The following is a 17,368-nucleotide window of genomic DNA, read 5'->3' as shown; positions in this document are numbered from 1 at the left end:
TTTAATTGAATTCAATGGCTACTGACAGCAACATTGTTGAAAGAAAAGAAGCAGAAGAGTTATTAGAGCAACATTTTGAAAATATACTCCCCTGAAATATATTTATAAGATATGGATTTTTTTCTGTCTATTTCCCTCTCACTTCTTTCTCTATGTCTTTGAGCCTGGACTATTCTGGTGGTTCTATTGATTGTGGAGTGCCTTAGTAATAAAACTAATTTCTCAACTTCACTCAGTTTAGATAGTCTGCTGTGCATGGAGGTAGAGGTCAGCTGTTCATTTATGAGGGGTTGAAAGGGGGTAAAGGGGAGTTAAATGACACATCAGTCATTATAACCCAGGGACTCAGGTTGTTCTACCCCTCGCAAATCGTATAGCTGTGACATCACTCTCTCCATCAATGACAGAGCATCTCTGTCTTACCTTTTATTCTGTTTCTCTCTTTCAATTTGCTCCACCACACAAATAGATGGTAGAAAGACAGGGAAAGAGAGGGTTAAGAGACAAAGAAAGTAATAGATTCTCCTCAATAGGACTATTTTCTCTAAAATCTCATTGTGTGTGTTTGTATGTGTGTGTGTGTATGGGTGTGTGTGTTTGTCCCAAGTGGCCTGCTTTTGCCCCCACTTAAAGCCTATTTGCTGTGATTGCTTGGTGTCGCTCCGACCCTCTTGATCGAATAGATGAACAGTTGTAAAGACCTGCTGCAGGAGATTGAGGGCGGGCCATTTTTAGTACAGTGTGACACTTTCAGTTCAATGTGACAAATTCTCTCTTTCTCTGTCACTCCCCCCCCCCTTTTCTGGTGTGGTGGCTACCACCCTCACCTTCTCTCTCTCTCTCTCTCTCTTCACCTATATCTCTATATCTTCATCTCTATCTCAGGGGACAGAGCTGAACGATGACCGGACACCGTCAGATGCCTCCGTGATGACCACCTTCACCATCCTATTGATCGACAAGAACGACAACGCACCCACCTTCAACAGCTCTGAGTACCGCGTACGCATTACTGAGCTGGCCCAGGTGGGCTTCGCCCTGCCCCTCTTTATCCAAGCCGAGGACAAAGACGAGGTGGGCCCACACTAGAACCCTTTAATTTAGTACTATATGTGTAGATGATGTAGTTGTATTTAAAACTTTTGTATTTGATTCTCATGAGGCTTTCATGTAGTGTTATGCAGTAAGAAGTAGTAGTACTGTATGCCGTATCCTGTACTGTAAAAGTAGAGGTAATATGCAGTATACTAAAGTAATGTGCAGCTGTACTCAGCAGTGGTGATGGAGGTGGAGGCAGGGATGCTGAGACGCAGAGTAAGTGTGTTAGCCCAGTGGGAGAGCAGACAACCCTGTTCAACACCATCCTCTTTAGTTTTACATCATGTGTCCGCCGGTTTCCATTACCTCCTCTTAACAAGCCACCACACTGGCAGGTGCACACACACTCACAGGGATACACACACACTCACACAGGGGTACACACACAATCATAGGGATGCACATACATACTCCTAGGGATACAAACACACACAGCCACAGGGGGGTACACACACACAGATTATCTCTCACTCACACACAGATTCTAACTCAGACAAGGATACACATGCATACACTCTTGCACTTTTGGAGTTCATGTTGTTTAATTGTAACTTGTATGCTCTGAAGGTTCTTCCCATTGGCACTTATTTGTTTTTTCACAATGTATGCTTCATGTTTTGGCTACCCGCAATGTTTTGGGGGCTATCTCGTTATGATCAGTGACCTATGCACTTTTGTAAAGCTCTCTTTTTGAAGTCGCTTTGGATAAAAGCATCTGCTAAATGAATAAATGTAAATGTAATATTTCTCACATGTATTTCTCCCCTCTCTCTTTTCCACGTCCTATACACACAAATACACACTTCGTAGCTCTCACACATACCTGCTTGCTCACTCACGCAGTCTTAGACTAGGAACACATTCGAGTTGACTACAATTTAATTTGCTTTAGAAGAGATGGAATAGAGCATCAAATTATACATAACGAGGAAAATCAATCACCTGGGTTTGAGATAAGCTGAAAGCTAGTCAACTCTGATTGATTCAAGCACCGCAACTGCCAGTGTGGGGTTTGACAGATAACTGCAAGTGAGGGGAAGAGAGAGAAAAAGAGAGAGAATGGGTCAGGAGCGAGAGAGGGCAAGGGAGAGGCGGTGAGAGAGGGAAATTGGTGAGAAAGAGTGAAGGGGAAAAAGTAGCATACCTAATGTTGTAAAGGCAGGCAGTAAAATACAATGTGTGTGTGTGTGTGTGTGTGAGAGACAGTGTAAAGTAAGATAGTGGCATATTTAGCAGCTAGTTTGTTTATTCATCCCCTGGAAACATTTGCTCCTGTCGGCATGGCGATGGCAAGGAGGGAGTGCTCAGGGTGCGAGGGGATTGGCACACCTGGCAGGTGATAAGAGGCTCACCGCTGCAGGCTAGCGATCACACCATCCCTGTTTCACCTCCTACTCCCAGAGTCTGTCAGTGGTGTGTGTGCATCTTTCCGAGCAATGGTTTACAGATGCATGTGGCCATGGTGTATTCCCTCCGGCTTCTCTGTGACACAACAGGCACACATATCTTCTCCACATTGGGATTCCACTAACATATACTGTACACATTTTTGCCATCATTGTTTTATTTAGCCTCTGCTAGGCCCATGTTTATAGATGTAGCCTGAGTCTACCCTGTCAGATTATAGACTCCAGTCTTGGAATTAACTCTGTTTATAGAGGAGTCAAGGCAGCAGGACCAGTTCTACCCCACATCCCAACTGCAGTCGAAGAGTGTGCTGTATACCTGTTAAGCCCCAGCAGCATATCTCATTCCATCTCTCTCAGGGTAAGCTGCCTGGGCTCAGGGATCATCAGGGAGATGGATTTAGCCAGATCTACTGTAGAGAAGGCATCACAAAGCTGGGACTGGGACGTTCCAGCAGCAACCACTGCTTTCTGTCCAGTCCTGACACGGCACCTCTCCATCATACACTTACACACGTGCAAACACAAGTGTGCAATCCACATACAAATTGGCCAAGCCAACAGACATTCAAAGAATGTATATCATACTGCAATCATGCTCACATACATCCTTGATTTACACGCACATACATTTACACACACACCGCACACATTCCAATACACCTGTGAAATCTCACTTCACCCATCCATAAGGGATTATAGGAAGGCAGAGACATGTCATTTTTGTGAGCATGACAAGAGTGGTAGTTAATGCCTGTCCTTCATCTCTACAGCTCCGCTACACTCAAAACTTTCTGCTAGAGTTTGTCACCAAACTTGGTGGCAGCCGTGTGTGACAGGGCCCTCTTTACTCTGGGCTTTTTGCCAGCGCTGCCAAATGAACGGGCAATTACGTTTATGGCCAGTTTGAGGTGACATCCCTGCATATTGGATTGTCTTTTAAATAGGAGCCATCAGCTTGGATGGTCCTCTGCTAGATGAAAACAAAAACAAGCAGCTATTTGAACCACAATCAGAAGGTCCCTATCAACTCAGCTCCTCTCCCAACTGCTCTGCATGCTTCCTCTGCCCTCTGATTGGATAACTCATGGAAGACCAATGGAGACTTTGTGTTAGTGGGGGTGGGGGGGAAGGCAAATAACAAGCATTCTTGACCCATACTACACAAAATTGTTGTACGCACATTTGTTTGTCATCTTATTTAAACTAAATATTCTGTCTTTAAAGCTTCTGTATTTTGTGGACCACAATATCCTGAGGAATCTAGCAGGATTCATCCCTTCTCAAGCCTCATCCCTCCACATGAAACACACACCATGAGGCTTCCTGGGCAGGGTTTACCCTTCGTCCCCTGGTTGGGTGCTGTTCCTCGTAGTTTGGGGATTTGCTTTATTCTGCACTCACAAAGCCAGTTCAAATTTACATAATGTTGAGCGATCTGGTGGAGTGAGTTTTATGGTTAGGAGATAAAGAGGACCACTGTGGGACTTCCTCCTTAACACTTGCTGGTCTGGATCCAGCGATGCTAGGTTGTATTTAGAGGGCTCTAATCTCCTCCCATCTACTTTTTCCCGGCTTTAATATTTCGCCCATGTTCGCTTTTCTTCATCTCCCTTTTTCTTGTTCTGGGCCTAAAGTTCCAGGTTAAATGTTTATTGAACTCCAAAACAATTTTCTCTCCTCGGATCAATTGTTCTCTGCCATGATGGTGAGCAGTTTTGCCCGGCAAATGGATTCCTGCAGAAATAGAAAAGGGGGCCTTGTAATTTGCTGCGGGTGACTAGACAATTCATTATGAGGTGTACGTTCATATCGGGGCTGTGTGTGCAAACGACTAGGAGAGGCATGTAGAGCTGTCACTCAAGATAATCAAGACAAGATCTGACCTCTGACCCTTTACCTGAAAAAAAGAGAGAGGTAAGAGAGAGTCTTAGATAGAGAGGTAGACACAGAGAGATAGAGAGAGGTATACACACAGAGAGAGGTAGACACAGAGAAAAATGGAAAGATAGATATATATAGAAAGAGGTAGACACACAGAAAGAGAAGGCTGACTATATGGAGAGAGAGCAAGCAGAGATAAGATAGAGAGAAACAAAGACAGGGAGATAAAAAAACAAGAAAGAATAGATGGTCTAAGAAAACAATGTTTAGATTGTCAAAACATTATGTGCTTGGCTGATAAGGGCTGAAAAGATGTGTGGCAGCCATCAACGGGGTGTTAGACCCGCACACGTAACAACATCCCACAAACGTAATGCAAATCTGCAGCTTTTAATGTAATAAAAAAAAAAGTTAATGAAAGATTTAAAACCAATTATTGTAACCCTATACAAATGTTTCAGTACAAACACACCTGCATACAATTAAACTATGCATAAGTAGGCTAAAGAATGCAAAGTATTGATTGTCAGTAACAGCTGGATATTATTTATTATGGGGACTTCACCCAGATTATGATTCTGCCAAATATTAATTCCTATTTGGAGTCAGTGAACACTTTTTTTAGAACAGGAAAAATGGGTCATGAATGAGCACTTGAAATGGGCCTTCGAAGACTGTTGTGACTGCCCACTGCTCCTGGCTGCCAAATGAGGAAGGACAAAGGCAGAAAATTGCAGAATTGCTCTGTGTGTCTTGTACATGCTAGTATGTGTTTGTATGTTACCTTTGTCTCTTTATTCTCTGTATTCTACTACTGTCTAATGTAGTGCTTTGTACTTATTTTAACATCTCACTCCTTTCCACTCCTTTCTCCGTCCCTCTCTTGTGCTGTCCTCTCCTTTTTTCCCCCTCTCTTCTCCCCTCATCTCCTCTCCTCAGGGAGTGAACAGCATGTTCCAGGTCTATCTGACAGGTAACAACTCGCAGCACTTCACCATCTCGCCCACAGCAGTGCAGGGTCGGGCAGACATCAGGATGAGGGTGGCCGTGCCTCTGGACTATGAGGCTATCCGCAGCTACAGCTTCTCTGTGAGTTCACACTTATACACACACACACACTGTTGCACATCCCTCTGGACTATGAGGCTATCCGCAGCTACAGCTTCTCTGTGAGTTCACACTTATACACACACACACACTGTTGCACATACACACACTTACTGTACACACACAGACACAAACAGCAAATGTTGACAAAGCGTTTGCAGACCTGTCGAGGAATAAACATTTGGTTTCTTATATACTACGACAATACGTAGGAGGATCCCAATCAAACACGTCGAATCTGGAGCAGACGCCATGTTGTCAGAGCAAGCAACTGCACTTGCACTGGTGACGTCACCACAGCTCCAAGGCAACATATCAACAACTGAACAGAACAACTTTCTGGTTGGTTAAAAACGTTTATTGACCTCTGCGAACATTCGGGAGGTCAATAAACGTATTTATTGACTTTTCAGAACGTCTTCTGGACCAAAAAGAACAGCGTATTGGTCCAATTATTGCACTAGTATATAAGAAACTGATACACACACACAGCGGCACACACTTGCATGCAAGGCTGTGTGGAGCTAGTGTTATTGAGCTGTCTGTATACGCGTGTAGATATGAATGAACATGAGTTAAGAGTCAGAAAATGGAGGCCTTAATGAGGCAATTAGAAGAACTCTTGTGAAGTGAAATATTGAGTAGACAGTCATTCATATTGAACCATGTCCCATTGTATGATTAGATGAAAACATATAATCAAGACATCCCTTCAATAAACATCCCCAGTCTTTCTTTCTCTCTCTGTCTCTATCTCACTCTTTTTGTCCCTGTCTTCAACTGTGATTAAGAGTCTGTCCTGAGGTAAACTATGCTTTAACACAGATCTTTAAAGCTGTCTCTCTAAAGATGTTCTACAACAGTGTCTTGTTTTTCAATTTCTGACAAACATTGCTGATTCAGTTACTTCCTCTGACTTCAAAACTAATTTAAATGTCACTTCTTGCTACGGTAGACTTGTTTGAGGATCAGAATTGGTATGTAGTTGCTCCAAATTACACAAGCAGTATTTACAGAGCTACTGGGTGATTTGTTTTGGAAAGCTCTCCCAATAACATTTCTTAAGCTCAAAACAACTCAGATCAATCAGGCAAAGGCTGAAACATTTCTAAAAAGGGAAAGTTGCCTTTTCCCTTTTTGTGAATCAGTTTACGGTTCACTGCACAGTATGTCATTATCTAGCTAACATTTTAGCATTAGGTTCACTGGAATCTAAATAGTTTAAGTAGCAATATACTACAGGTAATTTTGTGATATTATTATATTATTATTATATTATAAACAATGTTTACTTAATAGGTTTGTTATTTTGGAATAGGCCTGCATGATGCCGAATGCTGAATGGTGGGAGATGTGTACAGTTAGTGACAACGGTCTTCCTTTTTGTCCATGCAGCTCTTTGCCAACGAGTCCATAGCGGACCATGTTGGCTTCGCTCGTGTCTTCATCGACCTGATCAATGAGAACGACAACCGGCCTATCTTCAACCAAGCCCTGTACAACATCAGCATGCCGGAGAACACCCCCACCGGGACCTCACTGCTACGCATCCTGGTGAGGATAAACACACTTCTCTCTCTCTCACACACACACACACACAAACACACACACACCATCTTACACACACCCTCTCACACACATACCCTCTAACACAGTGGTTCTCAACCCTGGTTCTCAGGGAATACCTGTCCTGGATGTTTGTGCTCCAACACAGCTCTGCAGAATTTGCTTATGACCATTCATTTGAATCAGGAAACATCTAAAACATGCAGGACAGGTCTTCATTGAGGACCAGGGATGGGAACCACTGCTCTAACATACACAACCGACCGGTACCGGTCCGTGGGGCATTTGATACCGGGCGCAAAGAAAAAAAATAAAAACGTTTTCGTTTAATTGATTATCAGAGTCTGAAAGATGTTTTAATTTGAAAAATGACCGGATTCTCTCCTTCTCCGCGGGCCTTTTCCCCTGAGCAGAAAAGCTCTACAAAGACGTTTGTTTACTCATTTTTTAGCAAATTTGTGGACTTCATGGAGCAGTAACTATCACGAGCGTCACGTCTTCTTGACACATGACACGTGATAGTTAGCTTACCGCTCATTGAAGCCCACAGACTTGCTAAAAAATGGGTAAGCAAACGTCTTTGCAGAGCTTTTTTGCTCAGGCAAAAAGGCTTGCGGAAGAGGTGACAGAAGAGGAGCCTATAACTTAAAGATTTTTTTTTTTTACGACTTTATCGCAACAGGTGATTCTCATGTGCCGAGCCCGCTCTGCATAATATGTGGCGACAAGCTAGCAAATGAGGCAATGAAACCTTCAAAACTTTTTCGGCACATGGTGCAAAATCGTTTTAATTTTGTTTAAACAAATTTGGGGGGGGGGGGGGGGGGGGGGGGGCAAATGTGCTAGGTCACCCTGCTGGTCACCCTAGATAAAGTAGCTGCATTCAAAGCCACACTGGAAATGTGGGGATGGCGAGTGGACAGAGGAGTATTTGACATATTTCAAACATTACCCGGGATTTTGGAAGGCACTGAGCCTGGGCCTTGCAGTTATTTCACCCTATGGGTTAAACCAGAACAGGAATGGTCAAGTTAAATCAAATGTGAATTTTACAACATTGCTAACGAAGTAAAGGAATTACATGGTAAACATGCAGTGCCAGTCCTAGCACATTGGGTGCCCCGGGCAAGTTTATCACTTGCACGCACCCCCAAAAGTTTCATCAGCCCCCCCAAATAATAGTTTTTGTTCGTTTTTTTATATTTTTTTCTTTCATATTTTAAATCTAAATGTGTTAATTTCTCTTCTTAAAACCCACTAGAGGACACTATCTAAAAGGATATTTAGAAACATTTCTTCTGGGGGGAACATGCCCCCAAACTCCCCTAGTTTTGCTGGGTCACAGGAAAAATAATAGGTTATATCTAGGGGCTTAGCCCCCCCAAAAGTGGGAACCAAGCAAGCAGGGGTGCCTGCAGCTGCCTGAAGTGGGCGCCAATATGCCAATTCCCCACAAAGTGAAATGATAGATAAGAGAAAAACGTTTTATTTTTTTTATGCTTGTGCGCCCCCCACGTGACATGAAAAAATTCTGCCGTGCCTAAAACCGCCCCTGTAAACATGTTACAAAATGAAGGTTTTAAATCTTACCTACTCTTACCTACCATGATTATTGTAAATCGGAGAGAGTAAAAGAAGAGCAAGAAGAAGCAGAAAGAGAAGCAGGAGCTGAGGAGGAGTCTCTGGAGACAAATGATCTCAAGAGCAATGCTCCACACTGATGTGTTTTGATATATTACTGTGGAAGTCATAAGTATCATTTCTGTATGTCTGCATGTACTTTGATTCTGTCTAAACATGACTGACCATTGTTATCTCTGATGATGTTATGTGATGACACTAAGGAAGCCATTTGATTGCATCCAGAGAATGGTTTGGGCATTTAACTGTTTGAGATGACAAACAACAACTCAGTACAAGAAGTTGTATAAAGCCTGTTGAAACTATTGCTACTTTGAGCGACACACCTAGAGCCTGGTAGCAGGTGTCTCCTCCATGTCTGTAGACATTAAACTGCTTGACAAAATTGAATTTGCACTTTGAGTCAAAGCACTTACCTCACATATCAATTAAAATTGCGTACTGTTTTAAGTTTCCTAACAACCCTTCCTTTTACATCCAACCATCAGATCACATCTTGACTCTTAATTATCAACATATAACAACCAAATGCAGCAGTTAGTCACACAGTGAGGTGTGGGAACCATCAAGCTAAGACTCCATCCAGCCACTCCAATCTTCAGCATATGAGAGGTAGGGGCAGGGGTGTCTCCAAGCTTACACTACTTAATCGTTTCCTTTTTTTTCTTTTTTCTTGCGGAACGTCAGAGGACTACCACCTCAGGATTTATGTTGATGTTGCATCTGGTATATGCGTACACCAGGGCCTAGGGAGACACCCACAAAGTATGCACCAAACTAATGCAGGATACGTGCTGCAGCTATCCTGCACATGCATACATGTACTTAGCGTGAAATATATTACGGTCTTTTGAGAGCAGATTCCAAAGGGGATTGTTTGTGAGTGTGTTTGTGTGTGTGCATTTCTGCATTTAGTTAGTCTTACATTCCTCCATGTAGCAAAAGTCAACCTTAATGTCCTGACACACACACTTTGGTGCAGCAGATGAACCTAGAGGAGAATGCTGTTTCTAGTTATCAGCTAACCCCCCATATAAGACTGGGTTATTATTCATTACCACTCTTTTCTATGACAGACTCTCCTTATCCACAAGATCCAATCACCAGAACCCACTGTGGAAATCAATAGTGCTTAAAGGCCTAGCCTCATGAAATGGAGATTGCATGCTCTCACAGGGGCTTCAACAACAAATAAGTTTCAGCTATGGCATCATATGGAGTTTGGGGCGTGTTCTCTCAGTTCACACTCACTTGTGTGTTCTTCTCCTCAGTGTTCTTCTCACACACACTTGTTCTCCCAGCTACATGTGCTCAGTCCTCTGAATACACAATCTGGTTGAACGACTGAAAGATGTTTCTTTACTCCTGCCTGCAGCCATAAACACCTGCTTTTGTTGCAATGGGCATCTGTCTGAGAACTGGCAGGCAGACACCAGAGGACTTTGAGTTCAGTGCTCTGTGGTTTTGGAATTTAAAGGGGTTGGACTAGGGCAAAATAATGATTATATTTTATGTCATTTGAAATCACGGACATTTACCGTGATGTTCCCATTAGTTTTTCAAATGCACAAGCAGTAATTGTGATTGAAGTCCTTTGTTTACCTTAATATTTATTATTAATCTGGATGATCAAATGCTCTATGCAGCAACTCTGCTGTTTGCATGGCTCAACACCTGGCAGCCCTACAGACTCTTTCTTCCTTTTATAATGGATGAAAACACCCATCCATACATAGAGAGCAGTGATTCTTAAATATTAATGAAATGCAGCGTTACTTATCATTATAAATATTTATTGTGATTTACTCTCTGTCCGAGTCCCTCTCCACCTCACTCATTGTCTCTCTCCCCCCCCGGGAGGACCACAAGCTCTCATATCAGTAAAATTGCTCTTTGTTTTGCCTCCTCCTTGGGTTGGAGTGTTTGCATTCCTTCATCTCTTATTTATTGCCTCCAATTGTTCTTCAGTTTCTCTTTTTTCTTTAACCATTAGATTACTAATGAATTTTTTTTTTTTTCCAACACTGTTTGTGTTTGCAAAATTTGTGTAGTCTTGGAATGCATTTATGGGAAACATTATTTTCCTTCTCAAACTTCCCCTGCCTTTATCTTCACTCATCTTTCATCCTCTCCTTCAAACACACATCTGCCAGTATTACACACGACACATCCCTTTGTTAAGTGCAAGAATACAGTGTTTTATCTTGCTTTCCAGTGAGCCAGCTTCCCAGACAGCTTTCCATGCAGTCAGCCAGCCTTTCAGCCAGCAAGCCTACCTCCCAGCCAGCCAGCTAACCACTTGTCCAGTCAGGGTGATAAAGACCTACAGTGTGTTTTACTGCTACCTAGTTATCCCTGCCTGCTTTATGGGCTGTATGCAGATGCTGTGTGTTCCAGGCCCAGGCACCATTATAAATGTCTCCAGGAGAGTTATAAATTAGAGGCAGGAGGATGTGGCGACTGCAGCCGCTAGACCACTAGTACAGGGGGTAATAGTCACAACAGTAATTATAATTCATTATTGTAATAAAGAGGGTGAAGCTTCTCTTCTCTACCTAAGGTGGCTGTCCCCAACACCCTCGCCATAATTAATAACGGGGCTTTATTATGTGTGTCCTGACATTGTGGGGAGAGATTAAAGGATGGGGCAACGGAGAGGAAGTACAGGGAATAAGGGGAAACAAGGAAGGAGAGCGAGGAGGTGAAGACAGAGTGGATGGAGGGAGAGAGGGGAGCAGCAGGGAGGGAGAGTGGGAAATTGTGGAGAGTAGTAGTGTTGTAGTCAAGACCAGACCAAGTTATGGCCAAGACTAGAGTGTATCGAGACCGAGATGTGATGGAATGATTTCATATATGCCATTAGGTTTAGAAAAGTAATGTTTAACCATATACTACTTAATTGTATTTTGTTATAAAGGTTTGTTGAAGTTAGTGAAATACTGTGACATCACTTGTAGAATGTGTTTCCTGGGTCAGGAGGACAGGCTGGTTGATCTATGCAGGGGGAGAGTTAGCCAGCAGATGTCACCTCTGTCCTTAGTGGAGACAGTGGACATAGTGGTGACATGTTTAGACTAAGAAGGGAAACTTCTGATCCCATCTGATTCATGGCCATATGGCTATTGTTAAAGATTGTTGTTTCTGTGTTCAGTTGTTAGTTCGATAATAAATACGTATTTGAAAGATATCTAACCAGTTTTTATTACGTATTGATCCTTCAGATTACCACCACAGCGAGAAGACCGAGACTTTGAGGGGTAGTGTAACCGGTGTGAATCAGTGAAACTCACTACTCAAGTATAGAGGGTTTTCACGACGCGTCATCAGACCGGAAGTCGCCATATTGGAGGCACTCCGCATCACAACAAAGCACAGGCACTTAAATATTTACCGAACATCAACAAGGGAAATTGTTAATTATTGCCGTGTTTCAGGTTGTACCAATAGGACAGATCGAGAAACAGTTGGAATATTATCGACTTCCAAAAGATATTAAAAACCAGGGCGAGGAATGACAGAGATTATCAAAGGAAAGGAGGCGCTTGTGGTTGGCAATGCTCAACCAAGTTCTACAAGGGAAAAAACATGATTGAGAGTCACTTGGCTAAACTTTGAGTATCGGATTGAAATCATACAGTTAAAGTTAGGTTGGTTAAAGACGTTATTGCATGACTTACTTTGGCCTTCACAACACAACAGTCGTTGATAACTTGGTACTGCGTCTCCCTCACCCATCCACACACCATCTGGTTATTGGCCTCCAAACCTTTGTAGGATTTAAGGTCTTCCGCTGTGTATGGGCTCAGCGAGAAAACCAGGTAGTTGACCATATCGGGATATGCAACTGAAGGAAGAATCACCGGGTCGTCACGGATCCAAGAAGAGGGATCTAACTCGTAGGGAACTGCACTGCCAATAAATCGTAATTTCTCAAAATATTGCGCCTTTTCTTGTGTATAATATCGATAATGTCGATAGAGAATAATTAGGAACAGCAGTCCATTTAATTTCTGTGATGGAGCAGGAAGTTGCGGAGAAATGGTTAGCCTGGCTGCCAGCCCAACTTCTCCCCGCCCCCAAAATAATTTGGTCGGGAAGTTCGGTCTGGAGGGTCTCGTATTGGGGACCAACTACAGAAAACCAGAATCTGGGCGAACCAATGAAATTGCCAGGGCGGGCTTTATACGATGATGGACAGATGATCAACAGTAACGTAATCACCCACGTCACAAAAGAGCGCTTAAGTTGAATTCGTTTTGAACAAACATGGCTACCGCTGGAGATCTGGGATGTTATGATACTGCCATCGAGTCTGTTTTAGAAGACATCGACAGCGCATTAATTTTGAAAGAGGAACAGAGAGACGCAATCAAGGCATTTGTCGATGGAAAATATGTTTTTGCCGTCCTTCCTATGGGATTCGGTAAAAGTTTAATTTATCAGCTGGCCCCGATGGAGTTGTAATCCTAAACGGAGAACTTCGTATATGCATCGCCCTTTATTGTTTCGCTCAAAAAGGTTGACCGTGTAAACAAGTACTCTCCCTACCCTTAAATTAATTTTACAACACCGGCAAAAATCGTTTGTATTCATTCTTCAAGTCTGCTTGTAGTTTAGTTCTGTTGACAACAACTATGCGGTGCTTAACATACGTCACATACTCTGTTGCTCTGATTGGTTGTAGATCTATCCAATTGAGCCAAGAGGCATTTGTTTTCCAGGCTCGTTTGAAACACGCCCTGTAGTCAAAGCCCAACGGAGAGTTCTCAGACTCATATTCTGACTAGAATTATGAGTATGACAACGTCAGGCTAAGAAATGGTAGCCTACGCTCACTAAAATATACTGAGCACCTCGAGTGGAGTAGTGTTAACCGTGGAAAAGTAGTCTTATTGCCGAAAACAGTGGCAGCGATAGCCATGGCGAGGGAGCAACTTCCAATGAAGAAATTATTGATGAAAAGGGTTCGTCTTCAGCAGTTATTTGGAAGTTGTTTGGCTTTTTGAAATCCGACAAAGAGCAGCGCGATGTTCGAATCAAATTCGAAGTCATGGGAGATGGAGGGTTTGGCCGGGATGATGAGAAGTTCCGTTTTGGCAAGGTTCAGCTGGAGGTGGTGCTCAGTCATCCAGGCGGAGATGTCTGCGAGGCAGGCCTCAATCCTAGCTGAGATTCCCGGATCGGTCGGAGGGAACGACAGGTACAGCTGCGTGTCGTCAGCGTAGCAGTGGTAGGAGAAGCCATGGGAGGTGATGATTGGTCCAAGTGAGGTGGTGTACAGAGAGAAGAGGAGGGGACCAAGGACGGAGCCCTGTGGGACACCAGTGGAGAGCTGGCGTGGGCCTGACAGTTTGCCTCCCCAGGAGACCTGGTAGGATCTTCCCGACAGGTAGGATGAGATCCACTGGAGTGCAGTGCCAGTGATGCCCATCTCAGAAAGTCTGGAGAGCAGGATCTGGTGGTTAACCGTATCAAACGCCGCAGAAAGGTCCAGCAGAATGATGACGGATGACCTGGAAGCCGCTCTGGCAGACTGGAGGGCAGTGGTGACTGAAAGGAGGGCAGTCTCTGTGGAGTGGCCGGTCTTGAAGCCCGATTGGTTGGGGTCGAGCAGGTTGTTCTGAGAAAGGAAGTTAGACAGTTGGTTAGATACAGCACGTTCAATTGTTTTAGAAAAGAAGGGTAACAATGATACCGGTCTGTAGTTCTGGAGGACGGCAGGGTTAAGGGAGGGTTTTTTGAGTAAAGGGGTAACTCTGGCCTGTTTGAAGGCAGAGGGGAAGGTGCCAGAGGTAAGAGAGGAGTTTAGAACATGGAGCAGAAAAGTTATGATAGAGGGGGAGATGGTTTGAAAGAGAGGGGAGGGGACAGGATCAAGGGGACAGGAGGTGGGGCGATGAGAGAGAATGAGGTCAGAGAGCTCTGCCTCAGACAGGGGAGAGAAGGAGTTTAGACATTTAGTTGGGTCAGTAATGGAGGGTGAGGGGGTAGGAAAGGTGGGTTTAGGGAACCGACTGCTAATGTCGGCGACTTTTTTCTCAAAGAAGGAGGAGAAGTCGTCTGCTGTCAGGGTGGAGGGAGGGGGTGGGGGAGGTGGGTTAAGAAGGGTGGAGAAGGTAGAGAAAAGTTTGTGGGGGTTTGAAGCGGAGTTAATTTTGTTAAGAAAGTAGAGGGTTTTGGCACCAGTTATGTGAGAAGAGAAGGATTTGAGGAGGCAGTGATACTTATCAAGGTCCAGACCGTCTTTGGACTTGCGCCATCTCCTCTCAGCTGCTCGAAGGGTGGACCGTTCTTCACGAATAACATCCGTAAGCCACGGGCAGGGGGGAGAAGATCGTGCAGGCCTGGTAGACAGGGGACAGAGAGAGTCAAGTGATGCAGTTAAAGTGGTTAGCAAGGTGTCGGTGGCAGTGTTAGTGGGGTGGGACGAGAACTCGTCAATGGGAGGGAGGGAGGATGTTACAATAGAGGAGAAGTGGGAGGGGGATAGGGAGCGGAGGTTGCGCCGGAAAGTTACGAGGGGAGGGGAGGTAGGAGGGGTTGGAAGGAGAGAGACAGAGAATTGGATCAAGTAGTGATCAGAGATGTGCAGTGGGGTTACAGAGGTTAAGTCAGTGATACAGTTACGTGTCAGGACGAGGTCTAGCTGTTTGCCTGCCTTGTGGGTCGCCGGTGTGCTCAGCAGCGTCAGGTCGAAGGAGGTCAGGAGAGACAAGAAGTCGACAGCCTGCATTCCTTGGAGGTGGATGTTGAAGTCCCCAAGGACTATCAGGGGGGTTTCATCATCCGGGAGGACGCTGAGGAGCATGTCCAGCTCCTCCACAAAGTCGGCTAGCGGTCCTGGTGGGCGATAAAGAACAATTAAGCATGCTTTGATAGGATTAGTTAGCATCACATAATGGTGTTCAAATGATTTGGCAGTAACAGAGAGTGGTGTGGATGTGTATTTAATATGTGGGGAAAGAAGCAAACCTGTCCCACCACCCCGCCCGGTTGAGCGGGGTGAGTGAGTGAAGGAGTGGTTGACGGAGAGAGCAGCTGGAGTTGCAGTGTTCTCTGGGCGGATCCATGTCTCAGTCAGCGCAAGGGCATGAAGAGAAGCATGGGATGCAAACGCCGGGATGAAGTCTGCCTTGTTCACAGCAGACTGGCAGTTCCAGAGCCCTAAGGAAAGAGAGAGGGCAGGTGGAGAAGAACTGGATAGGTAGTGAAGGTTAGAAGGTGACCGAATATACTTTGTGACATATCTACGTCTACGGGTAGTGTAATGAACAGGAATGCTAAGGAAACACATGCTAGCTATGAATAAATTCTAGGTAGAATATAATCTAAATATGAATATAAATAGGTTGATACTTATCAGAAGAGGTGATCCGCCTCGTCGGCCTTCCTCGGTGGACTCCGCAGGTAGACTCCTTGTCTTTGTTCGACTGAGTCTTTGTGCACCGAGGCTGGCAGACGAGGCTGCCTCTGTAATGCTAACCGCCTTAAATATGCTAATGCGCAGATACAACGCCCCCAATTACTGCCAAACAAAAGAATACCCTGAGTACCCTGAAACCGAAAATGACTCACTGGCTAGCTACTCCTTGACCAGTTTCAACTGGTTATCTAACTGCTGACCCTTCTGCTCTGCCCAAGAGACTAACTTTTAGCTAAACTCAATAATATACTAGTCTTGATCACTCGCAGTCAATGCAGCGCTCTCGAAGTTCTCTTCAGTATGACGCTATACGCTCTCAGCTGTTTCCAGGCGACTTCGGCTTTTAAACCAAATTCTACAACGCCCCCAATTACTGCCAAACAAAAGAATACCCTGAGTACCCTGAAACCGAAAATGACTCACTGGCTAGCTACTCCTTGACTAGTTTCAACTGGTTATCTAACTGCTGACCCTTCTGCTCTGCCCAAGAGACTAACTTTTAGCTAAACTCAATAATATACTAGTCTTGATCACTCGCAGTCAATGCAGCGCTCTCGAAGTTCTCTTCAGTATGACGCTATACGCTCTCAGCTGTTTCCAGGCGACTTCGGCTTTTAAACCAAATTCTACAACGCCCCCAATTACTGCCAAACAAAAGAATACCCTGAGTACCCTGAAACCGAAAATGACTCACTGGCTAGCTACTCCTTGACCAGTTTCAACTGGTTATCTAACTGCTGACCCTTCTGCTCTGCCCAAGAGACTAACTTTTAGCTAAACTCAATAATATACAAACTTTTAGCTAAACTCAATAATATACTAGTCTTGATCACTCGCAGTCAATGCAGCGCTCTCGAAGTTCTCTTCAGTATGACGCTATACGTATTTCGTGATTCACAAATGTAACGCGATTCACAAATAAATGACCCTATTACATTCGTTTGCAACCTGACAAACACAAGTTACAAATCCCTGCATTCGTTGGTGTGAATCCTTGCATTCGTTCGTGTGGATTTTTGGAACTTTCCTGACGCGCTTTGATCCACAAATGCATTTTTTCTAAAAGATATCCTCAGCAGGCTATCAGATCGTCTCTTCCAATTTTAGCCAATCACATTAACGTGTCTATGTGGACTTCAACAACCTGCCATAATGACGGACATCGTCTCCTTCAGATCACGAGCAATGTCGTCTGGTAGCATGTAGGTGAAATATTGCTTGTTAATCTTATTAAACCGATGAT

Source organism: Hypomesus transpacificus, chromosome 11 (assembly GCF_021917145.1).
Source record: "Hypomesus transpacificus isolate Combined female chromosome 11, fHypTra1, whole genome shotgun sequence".
Lineage (NCBI taxonomy): Eukaryota > Metazoa > Chordata > Actinopteri > Osmeriformes > Osmeridae > Hypomesus > Hypomesus transpacificus.
Note: the sequence above shows the minus strand (reverse complement) of the source record.